The sequence below is a fragment of the Caretta caretta genome, chromosome 1, assembly GCF_965140235.1.
Source record: "Caretta caretta isolate rCarCar2 chromosome 1, rCarCar1.hap1, whole genome shotgun sequence".
NCBI lineage: Eukaryota > Metazoa > Chordata > Testudines > Cheloniidae > Caretta > Caretta caretta.
The window spans coordinates 334,812,981-334,838,294 of NC_134206.1; the positions used below are offsets into that span (position 1 = coordinate 334,812,981).

The 25,314-nt window shown below is 41.7% G+C and overlaps 1 protein-coding gene across 5 annotated transcripts in view; it reads right to left on the reverse strand.

The window, feature by feature from the left end:
- Window positions 1-25,314, reverse strand: part of PCLO (piccolo presynaptic cytomatrix protein) — a 537,772-nt gene that overhangs the window by 133,161 nt on the left and 379,297 nt on the right. The gene's annotated exons all lie outside the window — the stretch shown is intronic.

The following is a 25,314-nucleotide window of genomic DNA, read 5'->3' on the forward strand; positions in this document are numbered from 1 at the left end:
AGTGGGGGGACCAAAACTGGACACAATACTCTAGGTGTGGCCTCACCAGTGCTGAATAGGGGGGAATAATCACTTCCCTCAATCTGCTGGCAATGCTCCTACTAATACAGCCCAATATGCCGTTGGCCTTCTTGGCAACAAGGGCACGACTGCTGACTCATATCCAGCTTCTCATCCACTGTAATCCCCAGGTCCTCTTCTGCAGAACTGCTGCTTAGCCAGTCGGTCCCCAGCCTGTAGCAGTGCATTGGATTCTTCCTTCCTAAGTGCATGTGTCATAAATATAAAGGGAAGGTTAAACCCCTTTGAAATCCCTCCTGGCCAGGGGAAAGCTCCTCTCACCTGTAAAGGGTTAAGAAGCTAAAGGTAACCTCGCTGGCACCTGACCAAAATGACCAATGAGGAGACAAGATACTTTCAAAAGCTGGGAGGAGGGAGAGAAACAAAGGGTCTGTGTCTCTCTGTATGCTGCTTTTGCCAGGGACAGAACAGGAATGGAGTCTTAGAACTTTTAGTAAGTAATCTAGCTAGGTATGTGTTAGATTATGATTTCTTTAAATGGCTGAGAAAAGAATTGTGCTGAATAGAATAACTATTTCTGTCTGTGTATCTTTTTTGTAACTTAAGGTTTTGCCTAGAGGGGTTCTCTATGTTTTGGAATCTAATTACCCTGTAAGATATCTACCATCCTGATTTTACAGGGGGGATTTCTTTATTTCTATTTACTTCTATTTTTTATTAAAAGTCTTCTTGTAAAAACTGAATGCTTTTTCACTGTTCTCAGATCCAAGGGTTTGGGTCTGTGGTCACCTATGCAAATTGGTGAGGCTTTTTATCCAACATTTCCCAGGAAAGGCGGGGTGCAAGTGTTGGGAGGATTGTTCATTGTTCTTAAGATCCAAGGGTCTGGGTCTGTAGTCACCTAGGCAAATTGGTGAGGCTTTTTACCAAACCTTGTCCAGGGAGTGGGGTGCAGGGTTTTGGGAAGTATTTTGGGGGGAAAGACGCGTCCAAACAGCTCTTCCCCAGTAACCAGTATTAGTTTGGTGGTGGTAGCGGCCAGTCCAAGGACAACGGGGGGAATATTTTGTACCTTGGGGAAGTTTTGACCTAAGCTGGTAAAGATAAGCTTAGGAGGTTTTTTTCATGCAGGTCCCCACATCTGTACCCTAGAGTTCAGAGTGGGGGGGGGGGACCTTGACAGCATGACTCTGCACTTGTCCTTGTTGAACCTCATCAGATTTCTTTTGGCCCAATCCTCCATATTGTCTAGGTCACTCTGGACCCTATCCCTACCCTCTAGCATATCTACCTCTCTTCCCAGCTTAGTGTCATCTATGAACGTGCTGAGGGTGTAACTCATCCCATCATCCAGATCATTAATAAAGATGTTGAACAAAAAATTAATAAAGATGTTGAACAAAAATGCAGCCCTGGAAAACGAGGAACAAGCCTGAGTTAATGGCCTGCTCCAGTGCCTGCTGAATCCAACTGAAGCCTTGCCATTGACATAATGGACAACAGGTCAGGTCCAAACACAACTCCTATGTTTTCAAACAAGGGTGCTTACCATTAGACACTAAATCCACAGATAGTCACCTAAACTGTGGCCTGAGTTTCAGGGGATCTGCCGCTCCCATTGATTTCACTGGGTGTTACACCTACTTAGCACCTCTGAAAATCAGTCCATTTGCTTATGTGCCTCAGTATGGATTTTGGTGGTTAACATTTAAGCTGCCAAATTTGAAAGCATTGGACCAATATTTCACCTTTGTAGATTCAAGCTCAAACGTGAATTTTGGGTCACAAGGGGAAACCAGACTGATTCTCTCTCAACCGAATCTTCAGGGGCATTTGACCACATGTCAGAGCTTCTGCATGATTTAGCACAGTTCAGAGTCTCTACTCAGGAGAGATGAAAGTCAGGGTCTGTAAGAAAGTGAAATAATCAGGCCTAAGTCACTCCTTACATAAAACCACTAACCTATTCCTTTTTCATTCAAAAGTAGCTGAGGTATCAAATTGTATTGAACTAAAATGAAAATTTTACATTTTCTAACCTCTAGAGAAAATTTAAGCAATAAAAACATTAATAACACAGGACTGAACAGAATCTCAATGGTGCTATGAATCATTAATAAAATAAATTAATAAAGGGTGGGGGGGTAGGACATAGAACAGCAGGAAAAAAATGCCAATAGAGACGGTAAACTTCCAAAAACATATTGAAGATAATAAAGGAATAATATTGCAAATAATATTTGTCTAAAGAGAAAATGAGTTTTGGTAATTCCTAGAAATTGCTAAATTGTCTAACATTTATCATCAAAATAATTATCTCTAAAAATAAAGTGCCAGATTTATTTGGATTTTTACTAACTATAATAATCGATGCGCTGGGTGCCCTTGACAATGTTTTTTTAAAAACACACTAATTGAACAGACCAGTCAATTCTCCCAGTTAATTCAAATAACTCAGCGACAACATGACAAGAACTGAAATTAACCAACCCCGCCACACACAATCTCCAGAGTTCCAGAGCACCACTACCAAGTTCTACCCAAAACTCATCTCCTCATGTGCAAAGGAAGAAAGCTGGGTCTACAGTGCATCTTGAAGAATTATAAACTCAGGTTGTAATGGATTCTGTCTTCATTTACACTCATACAATTTCACAAAAGCCAGTAGTTTGCACGTGTTTCTTTACAGACTAACAGTCATCATCAAGGGCTTGATCCAGCTCACATTGAATTCAGCGCCAGTTTTACAGATAGGGAGTATGTGCTGACCCTATTTTAGGTTGTGGCTTGAGTACCTGTCCTGTTGAGTGCAGTATCTAGTGCTTTGTGTATGGCCAGGTCTATTTTAGGAACTTTTGCCACTATAATAATTAGGGTTAGGGGTGTAATTCTTTACAACATTTTAATACCAGCAAAAAAACCCAGTGTAGATGCAGTTATACTGGCAAAAATGTCCTTTTGCTGGTATAGCTAATGTCATTCAGGGAACTGGTACAAGCCAGGCTGGCACAAGCATGCTTTCACTGATAAAAGCTGTGTCTCCACTAGGAATCTTTGCCGCTACAGTTATACCAGGATTGCTTCACCACTAAGCCCTTTCTTGAGTAGACTGGACCTGTCTCACTTTGAAACAGCGTCTGGTTAAGCATAATTTGCAAACACTTCACAGCAGTCAGGCCCGATTATTCTGTTAGTTACGTCTGATCGGAACTGTTAAATTGAAACCAGCATGTTCATAGACAATTTCATCCTTTCCCAGTTTTGCTAATATCTGACCTCCATTCTTTCTTAATGCTGGAGGGGACTACTTAAGTCAGTAGTAAATCTTCCTGAAATATAACTGATAACTACTCCCTTTACAATATAATTAAACATAACCATTTAGAAATGCTTAATTTAAAATACTTGAAACAAACACAGATAACGTGCCATTGGCTTCCTTAAACAAGTACAGTAAGACCCCGTTTATCCGATCCTCCATTATCCAGCTCTCTGTATTAACCGAGTAACCAGCGCACACAGATTCAGAAGCGGGTGATCTCTTCTGTCGCCACTAGGTGGTGCGGCAGCCTCGTACTTTCCCATTCTCCAGATTATCTGAATTTTAGATTATCCGATTTAGCCCCAGTCCAATTAGATCAGACAAACGGGGTTCTGCTGTATATACAATATGCACTTTTGTCTATTATTTATCTCCACTAGGTGGCACCAAAATTTTCTACATGTGCTAAAATACAAATGTTTTTCTGTCTGTTTGTTGTATCCATTGTTTCTTTCCATCATATCTGTCCATCTACTGTATCTGTTCATTTGTCTGCATTTTTACACAGCACCCATTGCTGTAGCAGCTGAGTGTTTCCATGGTTCTTCCTTTAGAGACCTGTCTCCCCCTAAGATTACTGTGAAGTATTTTCTTTGCTTTCCTATTCTATTCTATTCTATATAGGCATTTACACCACGTTCATCATCATAGTATCTGAGCACCTTCTAATAGTGCATTAAGGAACATAATTACACATCTGTAACATGTTGGTTGCTCTCTCATCCTCTTCCCAGAGAGAAAAGCACGTGGAGTGGAGGGTCTTGTTACAGTAGGGTGGTGTTGGGTTATTTTTTGTTTTGTTTGTTGTTGCTGTTGTTGTTAAATATACCTGTTGCTGCATGTTTATATTAGAGAAGTGAAGCTCAAAGAAATGTGCCTTGCACTTGGAGTAGAAAGTAGTGAGGTTTGTTATAGTCCTTGACCACCCCAGAGCAGGTTCTGTCTCCCAACCTTTACTCTTAGTGTTCAGAGTTCAATTATGCCAAAGGACCAAAGTTGTTGACCACAGTCTTCATCCTCGAGCTTTAAGTAGTGTTTGAGGTATCTTGGGCCCAGGCCATGGAGTGCTTTGAAGATAAGGACCAAAATCATAAACTTGATTAGAAATTCAGGGGGAAGCCAGTATAGAGAGCAGAGGACACCTGTGATGTGCTCATGGCAGTCTGCATTGCTGAGGAGACATGGTGCCCTGTTTTGTACTAGTTGGGAGTTTTCTAGGTGCTGAAGGTTTCATCCCCAGGTATATCTCATTGCGGTAGAGCAGCTGAGAGCGAAGAAAGTATGAATAACTGAGGCTAGTTCTTCATGTACCAGGATGGGATGGAGTCTCCTAGCCAGCTGGAGATAGTAGAAAGCATTATGTACAGCCACTGACAGGAGAACTCAGCATCAGTGAGGAATTCAAGACCACTCCAAGACTACAGACAGAATTGACCAATTGTGCCTTCAGTTAAAGGAGATAGCACTGTGGCTGCAAACTCCTCAACGTTCTTCTGTCTGCCCACCAGCATCACCTCTGTGTTGCTCTGGTGCAGCTTCAGACAGCTGTTCTTCATCCATGAGCTAATCACACCCAAGCTCAGGGCCATCTGGGTGGTAGTGGTGTGGTTGTATGTGGTGAAGGACAGGTAGAGCTGTGTCTCATCTGAATATCGTTGACATTTGAGTTCGTGTTGTCTGATCAGTTCATCTAGTGGTTGCAGGTAGATGTGGAAAACGATCAGAGAAACAACTGAGCCTTGGGGATCCCCACAAGCAAGGGGTCTAATGGTGGAGGAGTAATCTTAGGTATGATTTTAATATTTGTAATATTACAAAAGAGATGCAGTTTCCCATCACTATGCTTTGGGTGTGTCCCTTCAGAAAGGGCTCAAACCATTTTAGTGCATTTCCCTGGACTTCTGTTACTTCTCTCAGGTGAGAGAGCAGTATCTCATGGTCAACAGTGTCAAACGCTAAGGAGAGGTCCAGGAGGATGAGAATAAATGTCTGTCCTCTACCCACTGACAGGTGGAGATCATCCATCAGTGCCACCAAAGCTGTTTCCGTTCCATGTCGTGGCCTAAATCCAGATTGTGCTGGTTCTAGAATGTTGGCTTCAGCTAGACGAGCTTGTGGTTGACCTTTGGCTAGCTTGTCTATGTGTTTGCTCAGAAATGACAGGTTTGACACCTGGCGAAGTTGACAAGGGCTGAAGTATCCAGGGGGGTTTCTTCAGTGTAGATCAGACTATTGCATGTTTGAAGGAAGAGTCTCTCTGAATGAGATGTTGGTTATTTTGGTCAGGCATGGCACCAGTTGTTCATGATGCTCTTTCACAAGCCAGGAAGGGCACATGTCGATTCACAAGTCTGGGGTCAAAGTGTCCGGAATGTCTTACTGAGTACTAAATTCTGGAAATGCAGGTGGGCTGTTGATTGGTTGGTTGCTGGGTGCAGGTGGAGCAGAGTTGATCCATGCTGTTTGAGAAGGTTTCCCAAATGTGCATGATCTTTTTGGTGAAGTAGGATGATAGTTCTTCACATCATTTGGTGTTCAGCTCAGAGGCAGGTCATAAGCACTCAGGATTAGAGAAACAATTTAGCTCCCTGGATAGCTCATTGGGGTGGGATTTGGCAGCCCCAATGAAGCTAAGTACTTTCAGCTATTTCTATTATAATTAGAGGGGTCCCCTGCTTTGTAACTGATCACACAGCCTCTACAGTACCAAAGCTAGAGCCATCATTTCAGTAGAGCTAGCAGGCTGCTTGCAAGAATTGGAGATTAAATGAAAGGGGAGAAAAAGCCTCTTTCCTTCCTTTTATATTGTCTAAGAATAAAACGGATCCACCTGAACAACTGTCCTATTAGCATCAATCATGAAAGTGCCTCCCTGAGAGGTTTTCTGAGTCCATGGAGCCTTTTCATTCTTGCAATTTGTCTTTTCACAGCCATCCCAGTCTAGCTGCTACTGCCAATCAGCCCCCACAGCTCCAGATTCAGACAATATCACCAGTAAGCTTGACATGGACTTTTCCTATAGTTAGACCCAAACCAATCCTTACTTCCACTTAACAATATGATCAGCAAATATATGAAGGATATGAAGCCATTGGACTGACTCATTTCACCCACTCTATGACATGACTAATTTAGCAAGCTAGATGCTGATGTACTGATTAATATCGCCTTCAATGACTCATTTCCTTTCACTGTGTATTTTTAAAGGTTAATTTCATGCCTTTCTGTTCAGCATATTATGTAGTAATGAAGAAATAAACACACTTGCTACACACTTAGATGATTGGTCAATGTTGCTAAATATAACTGTCACTGCACTTGGGATGATAAATACTACACCTCTAATTCTCCAGTGCAAGTAGATTCCAGCACACAGCAGAGACACTCTCTACATGTGGATATTATTGCTTTCCACCACCTTTCCGGGGCCAATTTGCTCCCACCACTAGTCTCCCATCAGCCTCCCAGCTGTTCCAATTTTTGCCTGCTGTGGTCAATTCCACCAGCCCAAGTTCAGGACAGTGGAGTATGTTCCAGTCACACTCCTTCCTGCCCCTGATATGCTCTAGGAATACCAGGGAGGGCAAGAACAGAGTAAGTAAAATAAATCTGGCACAAAAAGCAACAAGGTCAAGGATCTCACCCTTTGGTTTTTATCATCAAACTAGTCCATACTATGCAGGTCACCCTACACACATATTATCTCACCCTACACACTACTCTTGCTGACCTTTTAAAGTTAGATAAGACTTTTTTTGTGAGTGAAATGTATGAAAAGCTGCTTTAAGTTCTGGTAAATTATGTATACAGGATTCTTCCATCCATTCTTTATATTATTTCCCCAATAAAGCATTGTTAGACATGGCCAGCCTTTGGTGAATCTACATTATCTTTAAATAAACTCTCTGCCACTTTCAGTACTCTTGTGTCCTTTTCATGATGAGGGTTCCCAGAATGTTTCCCAAGCAATGGTGATACATTCATATTTACTGACATTTTAGATCAAGATGTTACAAGAATTTGGAAGAGATTCAAGAGATTACAATCCTCGGGCTATCCATGTACAAAGGGACTATTGTTTTCTATGCCTCCTAGAAGACTCACTACTTTATTTCTTGCTGAACATGCCTTTTTCATGTCCCTTTACACTCCTTTGAAAATAAAAATAACAAATATAATGAGAGAGACAAGGTACACAGGGTAATATCTTTTATTGGACCAACTTATTGGTCCCTAGACCTGAAGAAGAGCTCTGTATAGTTTTAAAATGTGTACCTTCCACCAACAGAAGCTGTTTCAATAAAAGATATTACCTCACCTACCTTGTTACAACACTGCAAACAAAAATAAACATAATGCTCATGAAAGCTCCCAGATTGACCGCTCTAGAGAGGAAAGTCCTTAGTGTACCCACACATTAGAGTAGTAGGTTTCAGAGTAACAGCCGTGTTAATCTGTCTTCGCAAAAAGAAAAGGAGTACTTGTGGCACCTTAGAGACTAACCAATTTATTTGAGCATGAGCTTTCGTGAGCTACAGCTCACTTCATCGGATGAGTAGTAGTAGTTCTGGAAGATCACGCAACCCTCCCCTCTATTGTTCATCCAGCTCTGGCAGAATCACTTTAAGGACTACATAAGAACATAAGAATGGCCATACTGGGTCAGACCAAAGATCCATCTAGCCCAGTATCTTGCCTTCTGACAGTGGCCAATGCCAGGTTCCCCAGAGGGAATGAACAGAACATCAAATAATCATCAAATGATCCAACCCCTGTTGCCCATTCCCAACTTCTGGAAAACAGAGGCTAGGGACACAGAGGCAGTAAATACGTGCCATTTCAAGACTCACTACTTAGTCGGATATTGGTATCTCCATTCAATTGCCAACAAGAATGCTCTCTATTGCAAACTGCAAAGGTGGTTTCCATAAGATGGATGCAAGTCCACCAGGGTGGCTTCTGTGAGGTGGATACCAGTCCACCAGGGACTGGACGATAGATAGATAGATAGATAGAATGAGATATATTATTAATTATTAATAAAATAATATGTATTTTAATCAGTGTTTTCTTGGTATTAGATACAAACTATATATTAGATTACTGAATTGCAGATTCACAGCACAATGATATGTGTGTTTGATTAGCGGACTACATTACCAACAAAAAAGAAGGATTTTTTTTTGGGGTGTATAAGGTTAGAAACTTTTTTTTCTCCACACCCACTCATCTCTTATCTAACTGTTATTTAAACCAGAATAGTCAGAAATCAAATGTTACACTCATTTTGCATTCTTGTTTTTTTGCTGACATCACCCTCATCCACAGCTGATTCCCACTGATTAAAACATATTATAATCAAATGTGAATAGTCAAACTCCTTACATTTCAAATATCTGCCATAGAGCAGCAATTTAAGAATTGACACTAGTGTGAAATACACAAAATGGTAAATATAGATTAATATGCTGTATTAATCAACATAGAAAATGTGCATTTGAAGTTAGGTAGTCCAAATTGAAAAGCTCTAAGGACAAATGTTCAAAATTGGTTTCCTAAATTCACCTAATTCCATATTTAGACACTTAAATAAATAGCCATACATTTTGACCAAAATGCACATCTAAAAACTCTTGCACCTGACCTAGCACAACAACTGACTATGTTGTACGATTTTTTTCCAGATTCTAAGATTGCTCAATCTTTAGTGCAGCCTCACAGATTACAGCAGGTTTGTTCACATTACAACTTCAATAGCATTTGAATGGCCACATTGCAATTTACCCAGTGCTATATTTGTCACACAACTTTCATTTAAAGAAAACAAACTGAATTAGCATTGCTGCCCCAGTGTGACTAATGTCTTCCACTTTAACTGGAAACAACTTTTTAAATTACAGCTTCATAATCAGCATTTGTGGCAATAATAGATGAAGATGGTGGATTTACATTAGTATAAGCAAGGGCAGAACTTGGCCTTTAGATAAAAAGAAACCAATACACATGGAGGGGCCCAAACATGAAAAGTGCTGAGAACCCTCAATTGCCACTCACTTCTATTTGCATTGAAAATGCTCAGTGTGGCATTACACCCCATATTCTTCATAGAGATAGTGTTATGATATGATTGTGCCATAACTATGATGTATTTTGTGCAAGATGGGTCATGTGAGATATAGTTGGAAAGGTTATGATTTACTGAATATGTTTATCCTAGTTGTATGCATGTTTCATTTTTGTATCTAAAGTTAGGAATATTGGCTATGCATTTATTACAAATGTGTTTACACATGGGGAATGCCCACTAGGCAGAATGTAATCAATCTAGATGTCTTGCTGGGAAGAGCCATTAGGGAAAACAACAGGTCTTTGAAGATGCTAATCACCCACTGAGAAGTGTTCCTGGGGACACTACAAACAGCCTCTGAGTTATGACTGCAGGGTCAGGTGCCCAAGTCACCTGATACTGGACTCCATGATAATACTAGTATTTTTCCACTGACTGGGGTAGGAATCACACTGGGAGACAAAGGATTCCCACCATACGCAAAAACTATTTAAGGCAGGGGAGTGACATCATTGTAGTTTGTTCTTCAATTTGTTCTTTAACTCCCCGCCTAAGAAAGAAGGCTGCTGGAAACACCTGAGAAACAAAGAGAGTGAACTGTAGGAGAAGGGCTGAGCCAAGGCTAGAGGGTGTCTGGCCTTGGCTGGTGAAAGGAATATCTGGAGTTTTAAGCTGCAAGCAAGTCTCTGCAATCTGCCTAAAACATCATGTAGGGTGAGAATTTGCTACTTATAACCAATTTCTTTAGTATACAAATCTTAGATTGTGTTTTATTTGCTGGGTAATCTGCTTTGATCTGTTTGCTATCCCTTATAATCACTTAAAATCGATCATTTTTAGTTAATAAACTTGTTTTTGTTTTGTCTAAAACCCAGTGTGTGAAATTCATAACTGGAGGGCAAAAACATGTTGCATAACTCTCTCCACATTGAGGGAAGGGGTGAATTTCATGACTTACCCTGTACAATTTTCTGTGCAGCACAGGATAGTATAATTTTGGGTCTACCCTCTAGCATGGGGGCATGCACTTGAGTACTGGAAATTCCTTAGCTGAGCCTTCCCGTACAGAGCTGATCCCTACCTGTATGTGTGCTGGTGAAGTGCAGTCTGAAGCCTGAGGGAGGGGTTGGCTGGCTTGCCTCCACAATACCACGTAAAGGGAGTCCAGGCTGGTGGGTCAGGTGAGCTCAGTGGTACCCCACTCCCAGGTGGCACCACGAAGAAGGGGGCAGAATCCATCACAATCATAGAATCATAGAATATTAGGGTTGAAATAGACCTCAGGAGGTCATCTAGTCCAATCCCCTGCTCAAACCAACACCAATTAAATCATCCCAGCCAGGGCTTTGTCAACCTGGGCCTTAAAAACCTCTAAGAATGGAGATTCCACCACCTCCCTAGGTATCCCATTCCAGTGCTTCACCAGCCTCCTAGTGAAATAGTGTTTCCTAATATCCAACCTAGACCTCTTCCACTGCAACTTGAGACCATTGTTTTTGTTCTGTCATCTGCCACCACTGAGAACAGCCGAGCTCCATCCTCTTTGGAACCCCCCTTCAGGTAGCTGAAGGTTGCTATCAAATCCCCCCCTCACTCTTCTCTTCTGCAGATTAAATAAGCCCAGTTCCCTCAGCCTCTCCTTATCAGTCATGTGCCCCAGCCCCCTGATCATTTTCATTTCCCGCTGCTGGACTCTCTCGAATTGTCCACATCTCTTCTGTAGCGGGGGGACCAAATCTTGATGTAATACTCTAGGTGCAGCCTCACCAGTGCCAAATAGAGGAGAATAATCACTTCCCTTGATCTGCTGGCAATGCTCCTACTGATACAGCCCAATATGCCGTTGGCCTTCTTGGCAATGAGGGCACACTGCTGACTCATATCCAGCTTCTCATCCACTGTAATCCCCAGGTCCTTTTCTGCTGCTTAGCCAGTCGGTCCCCAGCCTGGAGCAGTGCATGGGATTCTTGGCACAGTGAGCAGGGTCATGTGCACAGCTTGTTGCTCTGAGATACTGGTGGTGATTTTAAGTGGGTTTTAAGTGTGTTGTCTAGAGAACAGTCAAAGTGATTACCAATTTTTTATTTTCTGTTTGATTATTTTGGGCAAGGGGAGTAGGGACAGAACCCATCACATTCAGCAACTTCAGGTGTTACGCAGCATATTGCAGGTCAACCCCAAAGGGTCATACGTGAAGTGTTTCCTGTGACAACTGTGTTTTAAGAACAGTCTGGGCTTCAGTTATTGCACAGCAAGAGAGACACTATGCAAAGCATAAAGGGATGCACAGAAGAAGGTGGATGGAAGACTGCAAAGATGATCAAGATTCTGTATCCCTGTGGCAGGATTTAATTCCAAAATAGAGATGGAACTAAGTCATAATGATCATCTCTGGCCTTTCTCAAAGTTCTCTTTAATGTTGGTTTGGCCTATTACAGAGATAGGGACCAGAGGCCGAATTCCAATATGGTTCAGAATTTCCATAAAGTTCAGATGTAGGGTTCCTAGTTCAAGCTGTGATGGGACATTGGCCACTGACTGGCTTCTAAGGGGTTAACAGAGCCCTTGAGAGGCTGTGCAAGTGGCAACCAATAGGAGAAGGGCTATGAGGGACAGCCAGTAAGGATCTGGCAGGCCCATATAAGAAGAGCTGCAGGGCAGAGCCAGGCCAGTTACTCCCTGGAGCTGAAGGAGAGAGGACTGGCTGCCTGCCTGCCAGGAAGAACAAAGCTAGCACCCTGGACAGAGCATTGATAATAGCAAGGAGAGCTAGAGACAGCATCCGGCCAGCTACTGGGATTTGCAGGTTGAGGCCCTGAAGCAAGGAAGAAGAGGGTGCTGGTGCTGTGGAGAAGTGGCTGGACCATTGGCTGCAGTAGCCACTGGGAAAGTGGTGGGTCAGTTGGACTGCAGCACTTGCCCCCGGAAGAGGGGAAGCACAGATCATGACATGGCCAGAGGGCTGTGTCATGAAAAGAATGAGGTGTTCCTTGGAGTGATGTGGCTCCAGGAGCAGAAGTGACAGCAGAGGCAAGGCACCATCCAGAGAGGGCGTATCGACCTGCGGAGCTAATCCCCAGGACAGCCAGCAGGATGCCCCGTTACAAAGCCTATCTCTATACCCAGCAATATATAGTGGACAGTTTCAGAGTAGGAGTCGTGTCAGTCTGTATTCGCAAAAAGAAAAGGAGGATTTGTGGCACCTTAGAGACTAACCAATTTATTTGAGCATAAGCTTTCGTGAGCTACAGCTCACTTCATAAAATACTCTATGTTTTTCAGCTATAGTTGTGCATTTCTTCAACATGTTGCTAACAAACAGGCCTATAGAGACTGTCCTTGTACTGCAGAAGCAGCATTATTTCAGTTTCATGCTCGTACTGCTATCGTTCAGGTTGACAGCTCAGCCAAGGATAAAGATCTTGAGATGACAGCTTTCAGTCTTGCTTTTGTCTGGGCGCATATTAACTGACTGTGTTGCTCTAGAGGCAATTGGTAAGCAGAGCAATGCCATTTAGGCACCAGTCCTTTCCAGGGAAATATATCATGAAAAGCCAGGCATGTTTCTCTGAGCTAACAAACAGGATCATCTACACATTGGCCTCCAAATGCCAACTCCCTTTTGCCCAGCACTCTTGGCTCTTGTAAACCTCAAGCAGATCTTGTTGTCTGGTCAACAGGAATTTGCTTTCCCAACACTTCTATGTGATCTCACAGTTAGGGGTTTTGTCCCTCGCTTCTCTTGGCAGTTGGAAGTCTTGTCCTAAACTATTCCCACTGTATCTGACAGACCAACAGACCAGGATTACCCAATGATTTGGAAATGTATTAACACAAAATATTTTTTCAACACAATGACCTATTAGCCTATGGAACCTATTCCCACAAGAAGTCATGGAGGCCAAGAATGTAGCAGGATTCAAAAAGGGATTATGCATTGATAACAAGAATAGCAGAGTTATAATAGTCATTATAAATAATTAAACAAGAATTTTGGAAGGGATATAAACCTGCAAGTTGGGGGATTAAGCCAACCTCTAAATGAGGGGTGGGCAAACTACGGCCAGCAGGCCACATCTGGCCCTCCAACTGATTTAATCTGGCCTTCGAGCTCCTGCTGGGGAGCAAGGTCTGGGCCTTGCCCCGCTCCAGCTGGGGAGCGGGGTCGGGGTCCACTCTGTGCATGCGTGCTGCAGCTCCCAGAAACAGCGGAATGTCCCCCCTCCGGTTCCTATGTTTAGGGGCAGCCAGGGGGCTCTGCATGCTGCCCCCACTCCAAGCGCCACCCGCACAACTCCCATTGGCTGGGAACTGCAGAAAATGGGAGCTGTGGGGGTGGCACCTGCGGACGGGGGAGCTGCCTGGCCATGCCTCTGCATAGAAGCTGGAGGGGAGACATGCTGCTGCTTCCGGGAACTGCTTGAAGTAAGCCGCCTGGAGCCTGCACCCCTAAGCCCCAACCCCCTGCCCCAACCCTGATCCCCATCCCACTCTCCGAATCCCTCGATCCCAGTCCAGAGCACCCTCCTTCACCCCAAACCCCTCATCCCCAGCCCCACCCCAGAGCCTACACCCCCAGCTGGAACCCTCACCCCCCCCCCCGCACCTCAACCCCCTATCCCAGCCTGGAGCCCCCAGCCAGAGGCCTCATTTTTGGTCTACCCCAGAGCCTGCACCCCCAGCCAGAGCCCTCACTCCCTTCTGCACCCCAACCCCAATTTTGTGAGCATTCATGGCCTGCCATACAATTTCATACCCAGATGTGGCCCTCAGGCCAAAAACTTTGCCCACTCCTGCGCTAAATAAACTCATCCTATGAAGCTGGTGGTACCTATCACTAGGGTGACCAGATAGCAAGTGTGAAAAATTGGGTCAGGGTGGAGGGTAATAGGCAGCTGTATAAAAAGCCCTGAATATTGGGTCTGTCCCTATAAAATCAGGACATCTGGTCACCCTACCTATCACTGCCAGAGATGGGATACTACACTAGATGGACGTCTGATCTGACCTAGTCAGGAAATGCTATGTTTCAAAATTCATAATCATAATCATTACATTAAAAGCGGAGAGGCAATTTAGGTGTTGTAAAAAAAAATAAAGTATCTGCTCATAGGCAATGGTACTTTTAGAACCCAAGGAATATTTTTCACACTTCTCTTTGATATTTACTGGGACTTCTATCAATTATACCCACACAAATTACACCAGAATTTTCCCCTTGCATTATTAACATGTTGAAAATAAGAACATAAGAATGGCCATATTGGTCCATCTTGCCCAGTACAATAGAACCTCAGAATTACGAACACCAGAGTTATGAACTGACCAGTCAACCACACATCTCACTTGGAACTGGAAGTATACAATCAGGCAGCAGCGGGGACACACACACACACACACAGAGCAAATACAATACAGTACTGTGTTAAATGTAAACTACTAAAAAATTAAAGGGAATTTTTTTTAAATTTGACAAGGTAAAGAAATTGATTCTGTGCTCGTTCCATTAAGATGGTAAAAAGCAGCATTTTTCTTCTGCACAATAAAATTTCAAAGCTGTATTAAGTCAATGTTCAGTTGTAAACTTTTGAAAGAACAACCATGACGTTTTGTTCAGAATTACAAACATTTCAGAGTTATGAACAAACTCCATTCCTGAGGTGTTCATAACTCTGAAGTTTTACTGTATCCTGTTTGCCAACAGTGGCCAGTGCCAAATGTTTCAGAGGGAATGAACGGAACAGGGCAATTATCGAGTGATCCATCCCTTCTCATCCAGTTCCAGCTTCTGGTACTCAGAGCATGGTGTTGCGTCCCTGACCATCTTGACTAATAGCCCTTGATGGACCTATCCTCTGTGAACTTATCTAATTCTTTTTTGAACCCTGTTATACTTTTGGCCTTCCCAGCATTCCCTGGCAACGAGTTCCAAACCATTCATGATTTTATATACATCTATCTAACTCCCCTTACTCATCTGTTTTTGAAGATGAACAGTCCCAGTCTTTAATTTTGATTTTTGCCTCCTTTGATTTTTGGTAAACAGGTAAAAGCAAATATTTCAACTGCTAGGGCTTCTTTTTCATAAGCAATTTTTTTAAAAAAACTGGTTTAATAAAAATGATGGTGTCAACCATGGAAAGAGGTTTTCTACTATACAAATACTGGAGGGGGGGTGGTTAGCTATACTTTTTATTAGTCAATGACAAATTATTATTAAAAACAAAATTAGGTTAATAAAACAAATTGTCAGAGTAAATATGAGCCAAGTTCTTTATTTACCTTGAGCAAATTAAATACTCCAGATTTGATGTCCTCTGTATTGCGCTTTAGGAATAGAAATTTCTAAATTTCACACCATAGTATACATTTTGCAAATTGTTTCTCCAGATAAATAAATACTGCATTCCAGGAAGCAAGTTGACTTTGCCCATCATGGACAAGATTCTGATCTCAGTTAGGCTGCTGTAAATCCAGGGTGACTTCATTTACTTTAGTGGACGGTTTCAGAGTAGGAGTCGTGTTAGTCTGTATTCGCAAAAAGAAAAGAAGTACTGGTGGCACCTTAGAGACTAACCAATTTATTTGAGCATAAGCTTTTGTGAGCTACAGCTCGCTTCATCGGATTTAGAGACTAACCAATTTATCTGAGCATAAGCTTTCATGAGCTTTCATCAGATGCATCCAATAAAGTGAGCTGTAGCTCACGAAAGCTTATGCTCAAATAAATTGGTTAGTCTCTAAAGTGCCACTAGTACTCCTTTTCTTTTTACTTTAGTGGAGTTATTCTGGATTTACACTCGTATAATTACCATCAAAATCTGGCCATTATACAGCAATGGAGGTGGAGTACATGTCTTGCAGCAATTTGCTGCATCAATAACTCTCATAGTAGGAGTAAGTGTAAGAAGCCTACATCCTAGTAGCTGGTGGTGTGAAACATGTTGGCAAAAAAGAAAACTATAGGAATGACAAAATATCATCCTCCAAGGGACAGTTACAGGGGAAGAGAAGAAGAGGTAAATAAAGAAGAGGATACAATAAATATCTCCATAGAAAACAGATGTGCTGTTTTACACTGGAACACCATAACTCCAGACTTCTCTGTGGATCTTTCAAGAACTATTGAATAAAGTGGCTACATGCTGTTTGTTGGCCAGAAAACCATAAAATTGTCTACAGTTATAAATCTTAGGGATACTGTGCCTTTGAGAAGCCTAGAGTAATAACTAAAATGAAATGAACAACTATTCTCTCTAGGCCACCCTTTCAATCAGCACTTTAATGCATTATCCCCCTCATTTTAAAGTTTAAATGTCTTCTACCAACCATGTATGATATGCTATCTCAGATGAATTATTAATCTCATCCAGAAACTGCCTGGGGTTCCATACATATTACAATTAGTTTGCAATAAAATATGATAATCCAGCTCTGAGGTGGCATTTGGCATTCTTATCCTGGCATTTTTTTAAAATCCAAAGCAGTTATTTGTTCAGTAAAGGTAAAGATGTTGTGGGCATTCCTTGGAAATAGTAGAAGGCCCACACATTGCTGCTCTTGTCTTTAAACCCTAGTTGATCACTTCAATTGTTTTCTATCTTCCCTTCTTATGTGTCATGATAATTGAAAGGAATGTGCTTAATTGTTGTGGCTGTCCATATGTTCATGTAAACTTTCTGGGCAAGAATTTGTGTATGAACAACTTTACTAGTTTTTCTGAATCATTTCCTGGGATAATCAAATTTTTAATAAACTTTGAAGCAGTAAAATTGCTTCTAACATTTCAAATTATACTAGCTGCCTTATTAGGCTAGAAATTATTAAAGAAAGCATTTGGGTATTAGCAAATGTTGAAGCTAATATTGTATCAGGATTTAATATAGTTGGATGCTAAATTCTGCTCTTGCATACATACATGTGGCTCCCATGGACTATCATGGGATTTACCTAAGAGTCTATGGGGTCAGAATTTGGCATCATAACCATATATCACTCAATGTAGTATAACAGAGAGCTTTTTACTAACACTGGAATATATTGTCTGATTGCAAGCTGACAGCTCAGACTGTAAAAGATCACCATACATTACTTTGTGTTAATCGGATCAGAGTGAGTACTGGAGTTCTCTTTTTCATATTATTATAAAGTGTTCAGGAAGAGCATCAGTCCAAAGACTTCTCTGCATGGAAAGTTGGTGTGTGGCAGGTTGGGCTGTAAAATCTACAGTGCTCTTGCCTGCTACACACCAACTGTTTTGTGGACCCTGCGACTGCTCACTAAAAGTGCTGTAGTGCGCTTTGATGTACTGCTGTTTCAACAAGCTGTTTCAAGCAGCAGTAGATCAGAGCACACTTTGAAACTTGTAGTGAGCAGCAGTCAGTTAGTGTGAGGCAGGTTAGCACGCTATAGGTTTACATCCCACTTTGCTGCACACTAGCTCGCTATGTAGATAAGCGCTAACACAGCTTGATGTCTCAGTACATCAATTTATTGCTCATTTGAGACCTCTATTTCCCCCCTGCTGGGTATTATTTACTTTATTAAACACTCACTATTCATGGTGCTTCATAAGCAAAAGATGGAGCTCCTGCCTGGAAGAGCCAGATCCTGCAACCAATATGCATGGATGGATACACCATCCATCCAGAGTCATATTAAAGTCACCTATGTACATACAAGTGAATGGGCCTCTGTAGAGATATATACATGGAGTCAATTGCAGGACCGGGGCCTAAACTAAGATATTCCTAGTGATTATTGCAAACTATAGTTTAATAAGTCCCTGAAATGCAATGAAAATAAGAACTGGGCTCAAAGGGAAATGGAAGTTCTCAGAACCTACCAGGATTTGGCCCTTACACTTTTTTATACTCTTCTTGTATTCTCTTCTTTTGTTTTAAATATAATTATATTGTCCTATACCACTGGTCTATAGAGTTCCTGTCTCTTACCCTCCACCCACACCTCGTGTAAACTTTATAAAGGATATAACACATGCAGAGTTAAAGCATGCATCACATCATGTATCCATTAGAAAGTGTGCACCCCAATATCAATTGATAAGGCCAATTTTTTCAAATGAGTTTGTTAATGTATCTTATACTCTAGTCTTTATTTATCTGTCAGGAAGGAATTACATTTTACAATCACACTGTTTTTAGCCTCCCACCGAAAACCAGGCAATGAGTACAATTTCAAAAGAGTATCAATGTTAAGCATTGATCATTTGAAGCAGTTTGAAGCTTATGCTCAAATAAATTTGTTAGTCTCTAAGGCGCCACAAGTACTCCATATCTTCTTTAAGTATAGCCAATACACTACACCAGTAGTCAAAATGATCTAACTATGTGTAAGCGGACTGTTGCCCCCTTACTAACATTCAGTGGGGGTGTTTTAGTTGCTAGCTCCCAGTACTAAAAAGGGGGAAGGGTTGATGGGGAATCAGGACCCTGAGACTGACGGTCCCCAGGAACAATGGGGAGAGGCCAATGCTCCAGGTCAGCCTGAATGACAGGGCAGGCAGGTTAATCAGGGAGTCAGGAAGCCAGGGTGGTACTGTCCTCCATGTCAGACAAAGTGGGGCCGAGCTAAGGAGAAAGCAGGGGCCCAAGCTGAGCTGGGGAGCAGAGCTATGCCAGTTCCAGAGGGATCAGAAAAGCAGCCCAGAGAGAGCAGACCCTGTCCTGGGAGCAGAGCTGCAGCCCCAAAGCTAGAGGCACAGTCCAGAGAGAACAGACTTGACCTGGGACAGAGCTGCAGCAACCAGAGCCAGAGGGGCCAGAAAAGCAGCCCAGGAAGCAGGTCAATGCTGGGAGCAGAGTCACAGAAGCAGCCTGCAGAGCAGACCTGTCCTGGGAGCAGAGCTGTAGCAACCAGAGGCAGTGGGGCCAAAAAAGTAGCCCAGGGAGCTGGAGGCAGAGCAGCAGCAGCCGTGCAGAGAGAGAGTGGTGGACCTGGGGCTGGAGCAGTCCGGAGCTGGGTGCGGTGAGCAGCTGTGGAGAGCGAGGGGGAGCCTGGGCAGCGGGCCCAGCAGAGGGAGATGCTTCTGCCAAGAGGCTCTGCAGGCCAGGCATGGATTGTAACCCTGAGAGGGTGGGGGCGACACTGGAAAGAAGGGTCCTACCACTTAGAACCTGAGAGCGTGTGGCTACCACCAGAGCAAGTGTCCAACCCACAGCATCCCTACAGCACAGCCAGGGCCGGAGAAGGAGGCCTGGGACTTACAAGGAACAGACTGTGAACTGCCCTGACATTCCAGAGACACTGTTTGTGATGTTCCCTGCCACAGAGGGGGGTGATGTGTTTCCTTTAACCTTTCCCATTTTGCCTTATTCTTTTAAAAATTAATTGTTGATTAAATAACTTGCATTTGCTTTAACTTGTATGTAATGTTCAGTGGGTCAGAGAAGTGCCCAGGGCAGAGAGAGTACCCCAGAGTGGGGACACCCTAGCCCCTGTCCTAGGTGACCACAGCAGGGTTGGGGGTTGAGCCCCCCAGGAATCCTGGGCCTAGACTTGTTGGGGTTATGAGGACTCTGGAAGACAGGAGAGTGGAAGGGGAGGCCACTGGGTAAAAGAAGTGGGAGCAAGGACTCAGATCCTTTCGCTAGCCCACTTCACCAGGGTAGTGCAGAAGCCAGGAAAGTTCCCCACAATAGCAGGACTATTCCCCCGCTTACATAAGCAGAAAGTTTGAAGTGGCAGTATCTATCCAGTTTTAAGATACCAGGCTTTAAAGTTAGACACTAATCAGAATGACGAGTCAGAGTAATGTGGTGACTTTTAACTTAAAAACAGTTTGTACATTTTTTCATCTAACTGTTTAGAAATATTCTCTTTTGCCTTCAAATAAACCTAGTGATTTTCATGCCAAAACCAACCTTCCTAGCCAAAATTGCAAGGGTGATAAATGTAGGCCTGATCATAGAACATGCTTGAAGCAATTTAAAGGAAATTCCTAATGCGGTTTTCTGAAAGTATTTATATGACTTTTCCCCTTTAATCTGTCTTTTAAGACATTCATTTTATATATTAATTTACATAATTTTACATAATTTTATAATATACTGTAACAACTGATAATGGAATTGGAAATATGAAAAAGTAATTTTATAATTACAGCAACATAAAATTAAGAAAAGAGGAATTGTCATGCCAGATCAGACCATTGTTTCATGTAGTTCAGCATCTTCTCTTGGTCAGTGGCATGTAGCAGATGTTTCAGAAGAAGGTGCAAGAAACCCTGAAATGGGCAATTATGGAATAACTAGCTCATGGAAGAAGTTTCTTCCTAAGTCCTCTCAGTGAGTGATTGCCTTAACTTGAGCCATTTTAGAAATGTCTTTGTTTTTCTCCACTTCCTATCTCTCTGAAATTGAGATACATAGGAAACATAAAAAGAACAGGAGTACTTGTGGCACCTTAGAGACAAACAAATTAATTACACATATTGAATCTATTTCCTTACATTAAGTATCCTCACACCTTCTTGTCAACTGTCTAAATGGGCCATCTTGATTATCACTACAAAATTTTTTTTCTCCTGCTGATAATAGCTCATCTTTACTAATTAGCTTCTCACAGTTTGTATGGTAACTTCCAACTTATCTGTATGTATATATATATATCTTACTATATGTTCCACTCTCTGCATGCGATGAAGTGAGCTGTAGCTCACGAAAGCTTATGCTCTAATACATTTGTTAGTCGCTAAGGTGCCACAAGTACTCCTGTTCTTTTTCGGATACAGACTAACACGGCTGCTACTCTGAAACCTGTCATAGGAAACATATTTGACCTGGACTCCAAATTAGTCTTTGGGAAAGATGGATCTCAGCAAAATTGTTCTATAAATCGCACAAATACATGGCTTGCTGCTTCTCAGCCTATTAATAGCAGCAGTTTGTATTACGTTCTATCACAGGGTGTGCTACAGAGAGCAAAACAATGGCACTTCAGTTTCATAGTTAAACTCACTCTGTAAAAGCTTTGGGAAAAAATGACTGTGTCCATAACCCAGAACTTATACAAAGAGATGCTTTTTTGCCCTGCATTTTATAATTAAGAATACACCAGGGTGATTTTAATGTAGATTTTCCTCTTTATAAAAACAACTTTGTTGTACAGTGACTCTGGAATGATCCTGCTCTCAATTCACTCAAGTAAGGCTATTCAGAGGTAGTAACTGATTGTGTATTCCTCGTTTTCTGGGTGCCTGACCTGACACCATGGCATATGATTTGCAGAAGCTTTGAGCACTCACAGCTGCCACTGAAGTAAATGAGAACTATTCTTTGAAAATATGAAGTGCTATAAAATGCTAAGGACTCTGAAAAATTCCTAAGTGTCTCAAATTGGACACCCAAAATTAGAAAACACTACTGATGTAAATCTGTGTGCCTCAGTTCCCCATCTGTAAAATGGGGACAATACCACCCTATGAAGAACAGGGTATTCTCAATATAAATTAATTAATGTTTGTGAAGCACTCAGACACTAGAGTGATAAGCACCACAGAAAAGACCAGGAGGACATCAATAATTCTATGTCCATAGCAGGGTTTGAACTGTTTACAGTAAACAAAGCCTAAGGTCACACCTTGCACAATAAGGATAAAACAAAATATTGAATTAATTAACTGAGCACTGTCTATTATGTGTATGGAATGAAACTGGGGGCCTGTGGAAAAAATATTATGGGATCATGTAATTAAAGACTGTATCACAATACATATGCATGAGAGATGCTCAGGCAATCTTTGTTGGGCATTTCCTAATTTTTGAATGTTTGACTTTGCAATTTTAATAATTTTTGTGTTTGTAATATAGATATACATACATATAAATTGTAATTCTTTTTGTAAATCTTGTGACTGATCACTTTTCTCTCTTTCTTTTTTTATAATTAATACATTCAATAAGTATTATATGCACCCCTCAAAACAATAACAGGTGGAAGATTACTGAACTGTCTCTATCAACATGAAAGTGAGTTCAGACACGTGTCTATCAAACTGTGACAGTAGCCGCACTTGACGGTTCAGTGGAATCAGCTTTCCACTTCCAGTTTCTGTGACACCAATGAATGATGAATCAGAGCTATTTTTGAACTCCTGGAGCAATTCAAGATGAGAGAACCCAGAAAGACTGGCGTTTCCTAATCACTACTGCAGATACACCTAATAACATTAACAGATTCAAAAAGAACATACAAGCAAGATGCATTGTAATATACTGACTTGTGCATATATTCATCACTTTCTTCCACTGGAGGGAATTTCAGACCTGTTCCAGTACTTTCAGGTTCCTGCACCACAAGAGCTTATGGAAATATTGCTCTTTTGTAATGAGTAGAGGCCACATTCCTGGAAAGGCTGGTGAGTCATGATTTCTGTTCCTGATGACATTTGTGTATGCTTAATTGATGACTATGGAGTATGTACAATAATAGGCAGCCACGAATCATTACAGCACCAAAGTGAATCATGATTGCTATACAAATAGATTGCTGATCAAAGAGCATTAACATTTGCAAATAACCATATGCGTAAGATGTGCACCTCCCTTCTCATATGTGATGAGACAGAGAGACTGAAAAACATACAAGGCTAAGTTCTACTCTCAGGCACCAGTACCAGTAACTTTGTTGGACTAATTCTGGATCCACACTGTTCTACCAGCAAGCAGACGGTGACCCACAGACCTTACTACAAATCAAATACATATTAGCAGATTTAGAAGTTCAGAAAACAAAATCAGCATTAGCCACATGTACACCTGACCAAGAAATGCAATCGTAGCAGAGCCAGATAGTCTCTTCAGATGAACAATAACCTTTTAAAACAACATAAAAAGTCACTTGGCAGTAATTGTAAGATGGAGCAAGATATATTTTCAGCAAGTTACGATGAATGGGAGGTGTATCGAGTGGGTGGGCATACCCTACTAGAATGCTCATTTTGACCCTGATAGGGAATAGATTACGCAGCAGCAGTGAAACTATATTTCCGTGCTGTTCCAAGGGCTGCATTCTGTTCTCAGCAATAGTGACACAAATGCAGTGTAACTCCATTGATTCTGAGGGAGTTACGTCCGAGTTATGCTGCTATAACTGAGTCCAGAACTGAGCTATTAAGGTCAATTTAAAATATGGCTGTTCCGATGATGCAGAGGGAAAGGGAAAAGAGGAGATAACTATTTCATTAATCTGTTCATCTAGCCATGGCAATGACATACAGTGGTAATGACAGGAGAATTCAGATGACCAGTCACTTGGTTGGACACTGTCTGCTGGACATAGTAAATTCTAACTTCTCCCTAACACAGCTGAAAACATCAATTAATGGTATGTCAGGAGCTATTTTAGAACTCTATTCCAATAGCTGTTCACAGCAAAAGAGCCCAGAAGGCTAGTTTTCTGCTCAGCACAGTGAGTGGATTTTCACTCATTAAGTGCCTCTCCTGATTCCCAAAACACTCCATATTGTGGGCAATATTGCATTGTTGCTTCCTAATCATCCTCTGGATTTCCAAAACCCATTTAGTTAAGGCAATAGGCACTTCAGTCATATCTATGAAAGACCATTTTTTATGGGTGGAAGGTGTAAATATTTGTGGGGAAACATGAACAAAGGTAGGGCCAGATACTTTAACATATATTCAGACTCAGGACTTGTCTACACAGCTGTACAGTTTGGACTACAGGGATCTGAATAGCAGCACACATCAAAGTATTGCACTGTAACTCCCCATGTGGATGCTGTGGACATGAACTAAGAGGTTCCTAGTTCATATTAATGTAATCCTCTTCAACCAGTAGTCCGATCTGTAGACATGTACCTTATTCCATGACTAAGCCATTGAATGCAATGGAACCATATGCTGAATCAGGCACTAATTCAATATATCAATGGCAGAATCAGGCCCTTAGTAAAAACAAAGAGAACATTTTTTGTCACTGAGCAATTCCCTCATTAACCGTTAAATTTACTTTGAAAATAGAACCTTTTCCTTATTTACGGCCTACAAAGTATTATTGACAAAGAAAATAACAAGCATTTTAAAACCAAAAGGTACAACAACAAATTTGGGTTAAATTCTATTCTTGGTTATTCCCAGAGCGTATTGAGATGATTCTTTTTGTAAATACATTCTCTGCTCAGTTTATCATGTTTGCAAAATGATTGTGAATCAATCCTGATTCCTGCAAATATATTTGTTGTTCATGTACCAAAAAGTTTATGTGAACAAATTTCAATCTGTTGGGAAAGGAGGGTGTCGAGAAGGGCTCACTTTGACTATTCAGTCTTCTTTATTTGTGGTCCTTTTTCTGCTCTGGATGACTGATTTTATTTTAAACAGAACAACAACAAATGATGATGAATTCAGAGAAGGGAACTCTTGTCCAAACATGAACATTGTTTGCAGATGAATTCAGGTACTCATATGAAGAACAGCCATTCCTCAATTGTTTGTAAGAAGAAACGCCCATTTATGGGAATGTTCAAAGAGAGTGTAATAAGCGGTAAGAACATTGTCAAACTAAACACAGAATTCAAACAAATATTTGCAAGTACTGTTTTGAACTCCTGAAACTATATCAGTATATTATGTACAGGATGTACTGGGAGTGGCGGGGGTGTCAAAATCAAGGCCAAATCTTTCTCCATTCTGTCGTATACATTCTCCACTGGTGTAGGGGACATTAAAGGATCTTCCACCAGGATCTGATCATTGAACAGTCCAAATGCTGCTTTAAGTCTCATTGGAGAGGGGTTTGGGCCTAGAACTGGGGAGCTGTAATTGACTCCCTGATGCCTTCCACCCTGCCTTTGCACTGAATGCTGCCCTGGAGAAAGAATGAATGTAGCCCACAAATCATGCAATAGAACATTCCTTGGGTG